Consider the following 8,777-nt stretch of genomic DNA (forward strand, 5'->3'; position numbering starts at 1 on the left):
TCTCAGGGACACTCTCTGTCTCTCTCTGTGGGTCTCTCTCTCAGGCTCTCTGTGGGTCTCTGTCTCTCTGGGACACTCTCTGTGGGTCTCTGTCTCTCTCGGACACTCTCAGGCTCTCTCTCTCTGTCTCTCAGGGACACTCTCTGTGGCTCACTCTGTCTCTCAGGGACACTCTCTGTCTCTCTCAGGGACACTCTCTGTCTCTCTCAGGGACACTCTCTGTCTCTCTCAGGGACACTCTCTGTGGCTCTCTGTCTCTCTCAGGGACACTCTCTGTGGCTCTCTGTCTCTCTCAGGGACACTCTCTGTGGCTCTCTGTCTCTCTCAGGGACACTCTCTGTGGCTCTCTGTCTCTCTCAGGGACACTCTCTGTGGCTCTCTGTCTCTCTCAGGGACACTCTCTGTGGCTCTCTGTCTCTCTCAGGGACACTCTCTGTGGCTCTCTGTCTCTCTCAGGGACACTCTCTGTGGCTCTCTGTCTCTCTCAGGGACACTCTCTGTGGCTCTCTGTCTCTCTCAGGGACACTCTCTGTGGCTCTCTGTCTCTCTCAGGGACACTCTCTGTGGCTCTCTGTCTCTCTCAGGGACACTCTCTGTGGCTCTCTGTCTCTCTCAGGGACACTCTCTGTGGCTCTCTGTCTCTCTCAGGGACACTCTCTGTGGCTCTCTGTCTCTCTCAGGGACACTCTCTGTGGCTCTCTGTCTCTCTCAGGGACACTCTCTGTGGCTCTCTGTCTCTCTCAGGGACACTCTCTGTGGCTCTCTGTCTCTCTCAGGGACACTCTCTGTGGCTCTCTGTCTCTCTCAGGGACACTCTCTGTGGCTCTCTGTCTCTCTCAGGGACACTCTCTGTGGCTCTCTGTCTCTCTCAGGGACACTCTCTGTGGCTCTCTGTCTCTCTCAGGGACACTCTCTGTGGCTCTCTGTCTCTCTCAGGGACACTCTCTGTGGCTCTCTGTCTCTCTCAGGGACACTCTCTGTGGCTCTCTGTCTCTCTCAGGGACACTCTCTGTGGCTCTCTGTCTCTCTCAGGGACACTCTCTGTGGCTCTCTGTCTCTCTCAGGGACACTCTCTGTGGCTCTCTGTCTCTCTCAGGGACACTCTCTGTGGCTCTCTGTCTCTCTCAGGGACACTCTCTGTGGCTCTCTGTCTCTCTCAGGGACACTCTCTGTGGCTCTCTGTCTCTCTCAGGGACACTCTCTGTGGCTCTCTGTCTCTCTCAGGGACACTCTCTGTGGCTCTCTGTCTCTCTCAGGGACACTCTCTGTGGCTCTCTGTCTCTCTCTGGGACACTCTCTGTGGCTCTCTCTGTCTCTCAGGGACACTCTCTGTGGCTCTCTCTGTCTCTCTCAGGGACACTCTCTGTGGCTCTCTGTCTCTCAGGGACACTCTCTGTCTCTCAGGGACACTCTCTGTCTCTCAGGGACACTCTCTGTCTCTCAGGGACACTCTCTGTGGCTCTCTGTCTCTCAGGGACACTCTCTGTCTCTCAGGGACACTCTCTGTCTCTCAGGGACACTCTCTGTCTCTCAGGGACACTCTCTGTGGCTCTCTGTCTCTCAGGGACACTCTCTGTCTCTCAGGGACACTCTCTGTGGCTCTCTGTCTCTCTGGGACACTCTCTGTCTCTCTGGGACACTCTCTGTCTCTCAGGGACACTCTCTGTGGCTCTCTCTCGGGTTACCTGGCTCCAACAGTTCCAGCCGTTCGCGCCATGCAAACGCCGCCTCTGAGGATCCACGTGCTTCTCCCACCCCCCCACCTCCGCCCACTGCGCAGGCGCGCGTTCCATGCCGCTTATGAGCAGAGGTTCCCAACTCCTCCAGGGCTGGCCTGGAGCTTCCTGTAATAAGTCTCACTACACCAGTTTAAAGTCCATACGGTGTATTTGATAGGAAATAAACTGTTTATAAGGTGGGTTTACTATCAAATAAACTTGTTGGACTTTAACCTGGTGTTGTGAGACTTGGTTGTGAGATATTGTGAGACTTCTTACAGTGTTTACCCCAGTCCAATGCCAGCATCTCCACATCTGGAGCTTCCTGGACCACTGTGCAACCCTGCAGGAGAACTCCAGGCACCTTCAAATACATTTGATTTTTCTCTCTTGCAACTTTCTTTCAACATTTCCCTTTACCAGATACAAAAATCTCGAAAATGGAAAAATAAAGGGTTTTTTTGTCTAATTGTCAAGCATCATAAAAATGGATACTGAAACATTTTGCTCTCCAACTGGGGTAGGAAGACAGTGAGTTGCAAAAATGAAAGTCTTGGTTGATGGTTAATGGCTGCAGTGTGGGCACAACTGAGATGATGAAACTCCCAGAAATATATTTAATCTCACTTAGCAACCCTTGGGAGTCTGCACATTCTCCCCGTGTCTGCGTGGATTTCCTCCAGGTGCTCTAGTTTCCTCCCACACTCCAAAGATGTGCTGGTTAAGTACATTGGCCATGCTAAATTGCCCCTTAGTGTCAGGGAAATTAGCAGGGTAAATATTTTGGGTTGTGAGGATGAGCCTGGGTGGGACTGTGGTCGGTGCAGGTTTGATGCACTGAATAGCCTCCTACTGCAGTGTAGGGACTCTTATCATTCTAACCCGAACAACACAATGGGACAATCACAAGTAGGGGAGATGAGGCATAAAGGCCTGATCGGGATATCCTCCTGCACAATCATCCTCAATACCAGTGCCCTACAAGGCTGTGTCCTCAGCCCCTTACAATATTCCCTATACACCTATGACTGTGTGGCCAAATTCCCCTCCAACTGCATTTTCAAGTTTGCTGACGACACCATCGTAGTGGGTCAGATGTCAAACAATGACGAGACAGAATACAGGAATGAGATAGGGAATCTGGTGAACTGGTGCAACAACAATAATCTCTCCTTCAATATCAACAAAACAAAGGAAATAGTTATCGACTTCAGGAAGCATAGAGGAGAACATATCCCTGTCTATATCAATGGGGATGAACAAGAAATAGTCGAGGGCTTCAGGGTTTTAGGTGTTTAGATCACCATCAACCTGTCCTGGTCCCTTCATAGCGATACTATAGTTAAGAAAGCTCACCAACACCTCTACTTTCTCAGGAGACTAAGGAAGTTTGACATGTCAGCTATGATTCTCACTAACCTTTACAGATGCACCATAGAAAGCATTTTTTCTGATTGCATCACAGTTGGTATGGTTCCTGCTCTGCCCAAGACCGCAAGAAACTACAAAGGGCCATGAACGAAGCCCAGTCCATCACTCAAACCAGCCTCGTAGCCATTGACTCCGTCTACACTTCTGCTGAACACTCCATACATTCCTTGGCCAACTCATCCAACCTTGTGACGTGCTGCCTTCCTACGTCAATTGGAAAGTGAAAAAACTCATTATATAATAAAATGATGCTTGGCTATCAGTCAAACAGCCTTTCCCACCTGTACACCCCCACCATATTCAATATTTTTATATCTGATAAAGAAAAATGTTCAAAGAAAGTGACAGAGAAAACATCTTTTTTTGCTGCCCCAATGATTTTTCACCAGAGTCACACACAGTCATGTCTTGGAATCTGATCTTCAATCCCTGGAGACTCCAGGCCCTACAAGAAGGATACTCACCACATCATTCACCTTAGGACTTACAAAACAGCTCAGAAGAGAACAAATCCAGCAGATGTTCCTGGAGTAACCCAATCTCAACTCTAAACGTTAGTGCTAGAACATTGTAATGGAAAAGCTGGCTGGGCAGGGGAAGGTTAGCAGCTTTTTCCAGGTTATTACACACACTGTTTCTATTCTGCATGAGTGTGGAACTTCCCTTCTCTCCTCTGTTAAGATACTTTTGAAAAAGAGTTATCTTAACTCGTATTGCTGCATCTTATTTTTAAATGGGCAGAAGAACCTTGGATTTAAATAATCAAACCCTGCAGTTGAACTGAAGCTCTGTTTGAGAATATTCCAACTTAAAATAGCAACTATCAGAATCCCACAAAGTCTTTTTTTGCTATAGTTTGTGAGCAGATTTCTTTGCACAAAGCATCATAGGACTCTAGAGCATTTAAGGGGGCCATTTGGCCCAATATGCATGCCCTGGCTCTTTGAAAGAAGTACCCAATTAGTCCCATACCACCTTGTTCTATCCCCCATAGCCCTGCAAATCCCTTGATGCTACATACTTAAGTGGTTGCATGATTTGATGGTGTGAAACACCCCAATAACATCCCCAACAAATCATATGACTGGCTGTTAAAGCAATCATGCAACCACTTCAATATATAACACTGGAGTCCTTTGGAAGAGATTGTCTCAAGTTACCGAGAATATTCACGGTGACAATATGTTCCCACCTTATTCCCCCATCTCCACCTCACTCTACTATCTTGCATGAGAAATCAGCTGCTGTCTACATGACTTAGGACATCTTGCTTCCAAACTCCTTCACAATATGTTCCTAATCCTGCTTCCAGACGTCTGAGACTATTGCCTCCCCATTGATAGGAACCCCCAGAGGGGTAAAGCACCGATAAACATCTGACACACCAGGACACCAATTCAGATACATATCTCTGGGGCGCTGGTAGAGTTGGGATCCTGATGTGGTGAGTCATCTGGGCATGAGGGGCCTGCACTCAGGCCAGGGATAAAGGATGTTTCCTTTGCCAGCTTATCAGATCAGACTCCCATCCGTTGACTCTGTCTACACTTCCCACTGCCTCAGCAAAGCAGCCGGCATAATTAAGGACCTCACGCACCCCGGGCACTCTCTTATCCACCCTCTTCCGTCAGGAAAAAGATACAAAAATCTGAGGCCTCGTACCAATCGACTCAAGAGCAGCTTTCTCCCTGCTACCATCCGCTGGTTTGCGTGATGGATTGGGCTACATTCACAACCTTTTGTGGTTCCTTGCGGTCTTGGGCAGAGCAGGAGCCCATACCAAGCTGTGATACAACCAGAAAGAATGTTTTCTATGGTGCATCTGTAAAAGTTGGTGAGAGTCGTAGCTGACATGGCAAATTTCCTTAGTCTTCTGAGAAAGTAGAGGCGTTGGTGGGGCTTTCTTAGCTATAGTGTTGACATGGGGGACCAGGACAGGTTGTTGGTGACCTGGACACCTAAAAACTTGAAGCTTTTGACTATTTCTACTTCATTCCCGTTGATGTAGACAGGGACATGTTCTCCTTTACACTTCCTGAAGTCGATGACAATCTTCTTCATTTTGTTGACATTGAGGGAGAGATTATTGTTGCGGCACCAGTTCACCAGATTTTCCAGCTCACTCCTGTACTCTGTCTCATCATTGTTTGAGATTCGACCCACTACAGTGGTGTCATCAGCAAAGTTGAAAATTGAGTTGGAGAGGAATTTGGCAGCACAGACATAGGTGTATAAGGAGTATAGTAAAGGGCTGAGGACAAAGCTCTGTGGGGCACTGGTGGCAATTGCCCACGTTTGGCCCATATCCCTCTATAACAATCTTGTAACTATCTAAATACTTCTTAAAAGACAAAATGGTACCTGCCTCTACACTACCTCATTCACACCCTCTGTGTGAAAAAATTGCCCCTGGACCTTTTGCACCTCTCACTTTAAACCTGTGCCTTCTAGTTTTAGACTCCCATACTTTTGGGAAAAGATGTTGACTATCTAGCTGATCTATACCCCTCATTGTTTTATAAACCTTAACAAGGTCAACCCTAAGCCTGCAAGGTTCCAGAGAAAACAGTCCCAGTCTATCCAGCCTCAAACCATCAAGTCCCGGTAGCATCCTCATAAATCTTTTCTGCACTCTTTTGTGTTTAATAATATTTGTTCGATAATAGGGTGATTCAGAACTGTACACAGTTCTGGAGAATTCTTGGAAAATTTAAATACAATTAAGAAATACAATGGCTCCTGCCCTAGCCAATGTGGCAAGAAACTACAAAAGGTCATGAATGTAGACCAGTCCATCACGCAAACCAACCTCCCATCCATTGATTCCATTTACATTTCCAGCTGCCTTGGCAAAGCAGCCAGCATAATCAAGGACCCCACCTAGCCTGGGTATACTCCCTTCCAACTTCTTCTGTTGGGAAAAAGAGACAAAAGCCTAAGGCCACGTACCAATGGATTCAGAACAGCTTGTTCCCTGCTGCCATCAGACTTCTGATTATGTTCAGCTGATCTTTCTCTACACTCTCACAATGACTATAACACTACATTCCGCACCTTCTCCTTTCCTTCTCTCCACATACTCTATGAATGGTATGTTTCGTCTGTATAGCGTGCAAGAAACAATACTTCTCACTGTATACCAACATGTGACAATAATAAATCAAACCAACTCAATCTAGAATTGAACCCTAGTCTCAGTAATGGTGACGATGAAACCATTGTCAATTGTTGGAAAAACCCATCTGGTTCACTGATATCCTTTAGGGAAGGAAATCTGCCATCCTTACCTGGTTTGGCCTACACGTGACTCCAGACCCACAGCAATGTGTTTGGCTCTGAACTGCCCCGCTGAACTCGTTTAAGATGCAGTTAGATAGGCATATGAGTGAAACGGGAATGGAGGGATATGGTAGGGGCTATTAAATAGGGTTAAACCTCGGGAGACACCGGAAGGGCAGGCTGTATAACTAATATGTTTTGTCTTTATTCCACAGGTGGAGGTCCACCTCGTGTCAAGCGAGGGGCATGCACACGGCGGGTTGTGCGTGGGCTGCTCTTGGAAGTCCAGGAGTGGCCTAGTACTTCATGTCGGTGTGTGTGCTTGATCCTGGACCGATAGACGGGCTCCACAACAGCTCAGTGACTAGCACTGCTAGCTGTGCAGATACATGGATTTGGGCCTGTGTCTGCGGGAGTTTGCGCATTCTCCCTGTGGTTGCGTGGGTTTCCTCCGGGCGCTCCGGTTTCCTCCCACACCCCAAAGATGTGCTCTTAGGCTAATTGGTTTCCACCAAATTGACACTATTTCTTCCCTGAATCTGACTGAGTAGGGTCCCATTCGTAGACATGCAGGGTAGAATAGGTGTAGGGCGATGTGGCGGCGCGGGCTCGTTGGGCCGAAGGGCCTGTTTCCCGTGCTGGGTTGTTCTTTGTTCTTTGTTCTTTGAAATGGCTGAGCAAGACACTCAGTTCAAGAGAAATTTGGAGTATGTAATAAATGTTGACGTTGCCAGTAATTGTCACATCCTGTGACTGAATTAAAAATAAAACTTGTGTGGAACAGAATATTCGATGCAACACAGGATGAGACTGTTAGTGCTGCAAATGCTTCATTCTTATTAGAGTTGTCTCAGGGTCTCAAGGAACTTTTAGTTTCTGCTTCTCCTTTCTGAATCTTTTCCATTCTCGCTGAATTGATTCAAAAACATGTTTTCCTCTTTTTAAACGGCAATCATCAGCTAGAGCAAATTTCACTCTCTTCCTACCTACATTTGTGTATTATCTGCAAATTTAGCTGCTATGACTTTGCTCCCCTCATCTAAATCATTTTTTCATTCATTCAGGGGACATGGGTGTTACTGGCTGTCCAGCATTTACTGTCCGTCCCTAGTTGCTGGAGGTCATTTAAGAGTCAACCAGAATGGTTTCAATGGTCATCAGTAGATTCTTAATTCCAGATTTTTTTTACTCAATTCAAATTCCACAAACTACCGTCACAAGATTCAAACCCGGGTCCCCAGAACATTAGCTGAGTTTTTGGATTAATAATCTCGTGATAGTAGCACTCGGCTATCACTTAAGAACATAAGAAATAGGAGCAGGAGTAGGCCATCTAGCCCTTCGAGCCTGCCCCGCCATTCAATAACATCATGGCTGATCTGAAGGGGATACTTCCCCTATAACTAGTATAAATTGTAAAGACTTGAGGCCCCAGTACAGACCCTGCAGAACTTCAGTTATATACAACCTATCAGAAAAAGACCCACAGCACCAGAAATATATACTGTCAGCCAGCCAAAACTTCTGACAAAAGTCACATAGGTTTCAGGAAATCAGACTGAGAGCCTGAGAGGTAGGTCATTGTTGAAGTAATTTGAGTTTAAATTTTAAACTTTATTTATTAGTCACAAGTAGGCTTACCTTAACACTGCAATGAAGTTACTGTGAAAATCCTCTAGTCACCATTCTCTAGTGCCTATTCGGGTACACCGAGGGAGAATTTAGCATGGCCAACGTGCCTAACCAGCATGTCTTTCGGACTGTGGGAGGAAACCGGAGGAAACCCACGCAGACACGGAGAGAACTTGCACTGTGACTCAAGCTGGGAATTGAAGCCGGGTCCTTGGCACTATGAGGCAGCAGTGCTAACCACTGTGCCACCCTGCAGCCCTTGGTTAGAGCGATGTTTGGAGATAATTCCCAGGTTAGGTCTTTGAAGGTGAAGTCCGAAATCTGTCATGAGAGAGACTGAGGGTGTAAATTTATTCCGATGGTCAAAAAGGATAGCAGGAGGAGAGGTAATAAGCCGTGGATAACGAAGGAGGTGAAGGAAAGTGTTAAACTAAAAGCGGAGGACTTTAGAGTAGCTAAGAGTAGTGGGCGAGAAGAGGATTGGGAGAGGTTTAAATGTCAACAAAGATTGACAAAGAAGTTGATAAAGAAGGGTAGGAGAAACTATGAAGCTGGGCTAGCGCTTAATATAAAAAAGGATAGCAAGAGTTTTTATAAATATATAAAAAGGAAGAGGCTGGCTAGGGTGAATGTTGGTCCTTTAGAGGATGAGAAAGGGGACCTAGTGGTAGGGGATGGGGATATGGCTAAGGTATTGAATAACTTTTTTGTTTCTGT

Source organism: Carcharhinus amblyrhynchos, chromosome 10 (genome assembly GCF_965287045.1).
Source record: "Carcharhinus amblyrhynchos chromosome 10, sCarAmb.v2.hapA, whole genome shotgun sequence".
NCBI classification, from domain to species: Eukaryota; Metazoa; Chordata; class Chondrichthyes; order Carcharhiniformes; family Carcharhinidae; genus Carcharhinus; species Carcharhinus amblyrhynchos.